Source organism: Octopus bimaculoides, chromosome 3 (genome assembly GCF_001194135.2).
Source record: "Octopus bimaculoides isolate UCB-OBI-ISO-001 chromosome 3, ASM119413v2, whole genome shotgun sequence".
NCBI classification, from domain to species: Eukaryota; Metazoa; Mollusca; class Cephalopoda; order Octopoda; family Octopodidae; genus Octopus; species Octopus bimaculoides.
This window is the reverse complement of record NC_068983.1, coordinates 122,042,349-122,048,628: the sequence shown is the minus strand read 5'-3', so window position 1 is coordinate 122,048,628 and position 6,280 is coordinate 122,042,349. Positions and strand designations below refer to the sequence as shown.

Genomic DNA, 6,280 nt, shown 5'->3' with positions numbered 1-6,280 from the left:
CATTCTAGTGAAGTTGTACATCTTATCTGGCCATGACAGTCCCCATATCTCAATATTATTGAACATTTATGGTGCATTTTAGAAAAACAAATAAGGAGTCAATATCCCCCACCATCATCACTACAGGAACCGGAGGCTGTTTTAGCTAAAGAATCGACAAAAATTCTTTTGGAAACAATTCAAACTTTGTATGAGTCCATACCTTGTAGATTTCAAGCTGTGATTACTGCCAAAGGCGGTCCTACCCCATATTAAAATAAATTTGTTTGAAATTTTAAGGCGTTCCCATTATTTTGTCCAACCCTGTACATATATATATATATATATTTGCAATAATTATAATGATAGAGAATATGGAGATTGGTACATCCTCAAAATTGATTGCCTTTTATTTTGCAATGTCATTCAGCATATATTTATGGTTACATTAACCTACATGTGTTTCCACTGCACAGTATGAGCAGTTGCTCATGCAACCAGGCATAATTCTCTGTGCAGCTTTGTTCACACTGCTTCAACCAGCTTGGCTCAACATGAACTGAATTCAGTTAGTTGTTTATTGGTTAGTAGTCATGGGCATTAAATACCAGTTGATGTGGTTAGTTGTGACCTGGAATATAACTGAGAGCTACCATGGTATCTACTCGGATAATATATCCCTCTAAACTCACACACACATACTCTTTACTTGTTTCAGTCAGTCATTTGACTGCGGCCATGCTGGAGCACCACCGTTAGTCAAGAAAATCGACCCCAGGACTTATTCTTTGGATGTCTAGTACTTATTCTATCTGTCTCTTTTGCCGAACCGCTAAGTTACGGGGACGTAAACACACCAGCATCGGTTGTCAAGCGATGTTGGGGGGACAAACACAGACACACAAACATACATACACACATATATATATATACATATATACGACGGGCTTCTTTCAGTTTCTGTCTACCAAATCAACTCACAAGGCTTTGGTCGGCCCAAGGCTATAGTAGAAGACACTTGCCCAAGGTGCCACGCAGTGGGACTGAACTCGGAACCATGTGGTTGGAAAGCAAGCTACTTACCACACAGCCACTCCTATAACTACATACATACATGAGTGAGTTGACACACAAAAGAGAAATGCACTCAATACATTTAGTAGGAGTTACATGCATTATTGTTTAAAACAGTTTGATTTGGCTCCATAAGCTTCACAAGCTTCTAACAGAAACCAGTCTTGTTCAAGCTTAGCTTACCAAATGGAGAAACAGAGGAAGTCCAAGATGGCTACCAGAAAAAGGGCTGCTGTTGGTCAAGGCAGGTCACATAATGTTAGAGTAATATTACTGATTTACACCCACATCTGGGTTGCAGCCAACAAGTTGTCAACAGAGTATAGCTCCAGCTACTCCTCCTTCTCTTCAGAGTATTTCTTCACCTCCACCCCCACAAGGTATCCTACCCCTGCTTCAAAAAGTTCCTCCTGCTTAAGAAATGCCAATGTAACCTGAGTGTATGCCATATGCACCTCTACCACAAGCTACTCTAACAAACCATCTTCCTCCCCAGCAGCAGACTATTCCACCACCTCCACAGCTATTATTGCAAAGTGTTATGTCAACTTAGCATGCAAATGTTTATGTAACATCTGTAACAAGAATTTCAAGTAATGCAAATATCATTGCAGTTCAGTCTGCCATTACAGGCCACACTATTACAGCAATAGATTCAAAATCTCAGGTAAGTCTGAAATTTTGACTTACAGCATTCTCTCTGTCACATGTGTTATATGTCTTTCAAGTTTCATTACTTGTCATAATTGAATACTTGAATATATTACTACACAGGAATGGAGCTGCAGGTCTAATTCCAGTTTTTACACAGTAATTGCTTGATTAAAGTATTAAGAATGCATGCCTATTAATCAACTTATATTGTAATGAAATAATTTTTAACTCTCACCATATCTATTTTGAAAGGTTTTGGTCTTTCTTTGCAGTCAGTTATTCACAACAGCCATTTCAACTTGTGCTCAGTGTCATTACAGAGTAAGAAATGTCTACATGTATGCATTTGCCTGTAATGCCTGAATTATCATTTGAAAAAGTAAAAATGAATATATACACAGAAGGCTCAAAAGTTAGTAGCTACCATTGTTTTTTTGAAAGACATATTTCTAGAAATGAAACAGTTGCAGGTGTGGTTGTGTGGTACTTCCTAACCACATGGTTCTGGGTTTAGTCACATAGTGTGGCACCTTGGGCAAGTGATTTCTATTATAACCCTTGGCTAACTGAAGCCTTGTAAGTAGATTTCATTGATGGAAACTGAAAAGAAGCCTGTTGTATTTGTATATATATACATGTGTGCGTGTGTGTTTGTCCTCCACCACCACTGGACAGCCAGTGTTGGTGTGTTTACATCCCCGTAACTTAGCAGTCTGGCAAAAAAAAAAAAAATGATAGAATAAGTACTAGACTCAAAAAGAAAAATAAGTACTAAAATTCCTCAAGGCAGTGTCCCAGCATGACCACAGTCTAATGACTGAAACAAGACTGAAAGTCAAAAAAAAAACTTGAATGGTCACAAGAATTTTGGCACCAACTCAAACTTTTGCTTTACAAGGCCAATTTCTTCCCTTTCCCATCTATAATCCTTTTTTTACTTTTTCTTCCTCAGTCCTCTTTTATTGCTTCTTTAGGCCTTATAGAATACATGATTATGATAGTGATCTACAAAATTTATTGTCACCAATATCTGCCCTATATGTATTGCTAACAGTTTCTTTAAATTTTAATGGTTCTTTAAATATACTCACTTGTTATGCCAATGCCTGGCAAAGTGAGTTGATTTGAATTTTTCTCTTACCTATGTTTAAAATCACCTGACAAAAGTGGATTTTTTCATGATGTAATCATGATTATTGAACTATTCATCAATGAAAAAATGCTGTTGAAATGGCTGTTGTGAATTTTTAATCTCTACTCATGTTCTTCTTTCATGCAAGTGCCATATCTAGAACCATCTCTATACATACACATTCACAAGCATATATATATAGGCACAGGTGTGGCTATGTGGTAAAGAGCTTCCCAACTACATGGTTCTAGGTTCAGTCCCACTATGTGGCACCTTGGGCAAGTGTTTTCTACTATAACCTTGGGCTGACCAAAGCCTTGTGGGTGGATTTGATAAATGAAGACTGAAAGATGCTAGTCGTGTTTTTATATATGTGTGTGTGTGTGTCTTTGTGTCTGTGTTTGTCACCCCACCATTGCTTCACTACTGATGTTGGTGTTTTTAAGTCTCTGTAACTTAGCAGTTCAGCAAAAGAGACTGATACAGTAAGTACTAGGTTTACAAAGAATAAGTTCTGGGGTTGATTTCTTTGACTAATATAAACATTTACAGCAGTGCTGCAGTCAAATGACTGATACAAGTAAAAAAAATATGATGAGTAGCTGTGTGGTAAGTAGCTTGCTTACCAACCACATGGTTTGGGGTTCAGTCCCACTGCGTGGCACCTTGAGCAAGTGTCTTCTGCTATAGCTTTGGGCCGACCAAAGCTTTGTAAGTGGATTTGGTAAATGGAGGAATAAACAAGAGTGCCTAATAATTGATATGGCAGTGCCAGGAGATCAACATATTATCATGAAAGAAAGAGAAAAGGTCAACAAAAATGGAGACCTGAAAACTGAGACCACCAAGGTCAGCTGCAAGAGTCAAACATAAAGGTTGTCCCTATTGTCATCAGAACATTGGCGTTCAATACCACCCAACCTGAAGTAACATCTGGATACTTTAGAAATATCCTACAATTTTGGTGTATTGCAAAAATTTGCTGTATTTGGAACTACACGCATACTGCATAAAATACCATCTATGGTCCTTGTGGCTTGAGAGACAGCACACACAATATCTGCCATCTACAATGTCACACCAGCAGAGGATGGAGGCGAACCCTGCTGTACTCTTTCGCCACAACTTTCTCTCACTCTTTCTTCCTGTTTCTGTTGTGCCTGTAATTCAAAGGGTCAGCCTTGTCACACTGTGTCACGCTGAATATCCCCGAGAACTACGTTAAGAGTACATGTGTCTGTGGTGTGCTCAACCACTTGCATGTTAATTTCACGAGCAGGCTGTTCCGTTGATCGGATCAACTGGAACCCACGACGTCATAAGCGATGGAGTGCCAACAACAACAACGTCACAATATTGGATGCTGTGTGATGTCTTCAATAATAATAATAATCTTTTCTACTAAAGGCACAAGGCCTGAAGTTTTGTGGGGAGAGGACTAGTCGATTACATCGACCTCAGTATTTCACTGGTACTTAATTTATTGACCCTGAAAAGATGAAAGGCAAAGTTGACCTCAGCGGAATTTGAACTCAGAACGTAAAGATGGATGAAATGTTGCTAATCATTTTTCCCTGTGTGCTAACAATTCTGCTAGTTCAACGCCTTAATAATAGAAATAATAATTCTTTCTACTATAGGTACAAGGCCTGAAATTTGGGGGAGGGGTTAAGTCAATTACATTGACCCCAGTACTCAACTGGTACTTAATTTATCTACCCCGAAAGGTCGAAAGGCAAAGTTGACCTCAGCAGAATTTGAACTCAGAATGTAGCAACAGGCAAAATACCACTAAGCATTCCCTCCAGCATGCTAAGAATTCTGCCAGCTCAATGCCTTAATAATAATAATAATAATAATAATAATAATAATCCTTTCTACTATAGGCACAAGACCTGAAATTTTTGGGAAAGGACTAGTTGATTACATCGATCTCAGTATGCAACTGGTACTTAATTTATCAACCCTGAAAGGATGAAAGGGCAAAGTTAATAATAATAATGATGGTTTCTTTTAATTGTTTTCTTTTATAATAGTTATTGGCAATCTTATCGTTAATTGTACTAGACCTAAGTTAGAATAAATAAAAATTACTCAGCAAAATGACTGATATGAGTCATTCAAGAAAAACGACTTTCTGTTGCTATGACTATGATAAAGTTACAATTTTGACATGTCATTGCCATGTTTTAAAGTGTTGTAAACAATGATAAACCTAGCTGAAGATGAGTGACAGCTATTCAAATAATGTATGAAAGTTAAAAATTTTTTATCAGAGACAGGGAAACATTCACTAGTTGAATTAAGCTTGCATAATATACAGGAGTATCATGGAGTAGGAGCTAAACTTTCAAGCTTGCAAGTTAGTTTCAATACTAGATTGTAGATTATAAATTCAGTTACACTACTAATATCACTGAAAATGTAATGAATGTTACAATTCCCTAATATTCCTTTCTGTAAGCAAGTTGAACAAATCATAAAAGAAACTGAATACTTATTCTTTCTTTCATGTGTCTCCTAGCTTCTGAATTCATCCATGTCTTAATCTTAGTTGTCTTTGAAAGCCCTCATATACCACAACTACATTTAATTAGTTTATCAACTGCTGCAGCAGTTGTATGAAGCAGATTCTACCTGGATGGAAACCATGTTCAGTCTTACTTAACAAGTAATTTTCTTCTCAGAATACATAATCAGTCTGTCACTGATAATTCCTTTCATGACCTTGCTGAAATATGAGGTCAGAAAGACAGGTACATAATATTTAGCATCTGCTCAACTCCCTATCTCGGATAAGATGCCTTATTTCAACTTTCTGAAGAGTTTAATACACACATGCACACAATGGTTCTAGGAAAGTTTGCCACAGGAAAATTCGCCTCAGGATTTTTGGCCGTAGGAAAGTTTGCCGCAAGACAAAAGATGAATTTCTCCTCTTGGTATGTAATTGTTTCAACCAGAAAGAAAGGGGTAAAGCAATTTCTCAAATCATTTCAAATTTCTTTATTCATTTGACAATATTTTCTGTGTAGCATAACTGTTTGTGGCAAACTTTCCAGATATTATATATATATAGGCGTAGGAGTGGCTGTGTGGTAAGTAGCTTGCTTACCAACCACATGGTTCCGGGTTCAGTCCCACTACGTGGCACCTTGGGCAAGTGTCTTCTACTATAGCCTCGGGCCGACCAAAGCCTTGTGAGTGGATTTGGTAGACGGAAACTGAAAGAAGTCCATCGTATATATGTATGTGTGTGTGTGTGTTTGCGTGTCTGTGTTTGTCCCCCCAACATCGCTTGACAACCGATTCTGGTGTGTTTACGTCCCCGTAACTTAGCGGTTCGGCAAAAGAGACGATAGAATAAGTACTAGGCTCACAAAGAATAAGTCCTGGGGTCGATTTGCTCGACTAAAGGTGGTGCTCCAGCATGGCCACAGT

The 6,280-nt window shown here is 38.0% G+C and overlaps 1 protein-coding gene across 4 annotated transcripts in view; it reads left to right on the top strand.

Moving 5' to 3' along the window:
* LOC106870145 (organic cation transporter-like protein) overlaps window positions 1-6,280 on the top strand; it is a 62,093-nt gene that overhangs the window by 7,871 nt on the left and 47,942 nt on the right. Inside the window, exon 1 of one of the 4 annotated variants that reach the window (XM_052966510.1) lies at window positions 1,683-1,720. The exons of 1 other annotated variant lie outside the window; for it this stretch is intronic. The gene's annotated coding sequence lies outside the window, so the exon portion shown is untranslated. Of the gene's footprint in view, window positions 1-1,682; window positions 1,721-2,098; window positions 2,120-6,280 lie in introns of those variants that run through there. 2 more of the 4 variants (XM_014916142.2, XM_014916145.2) reach the window with 2 other exon arrangements.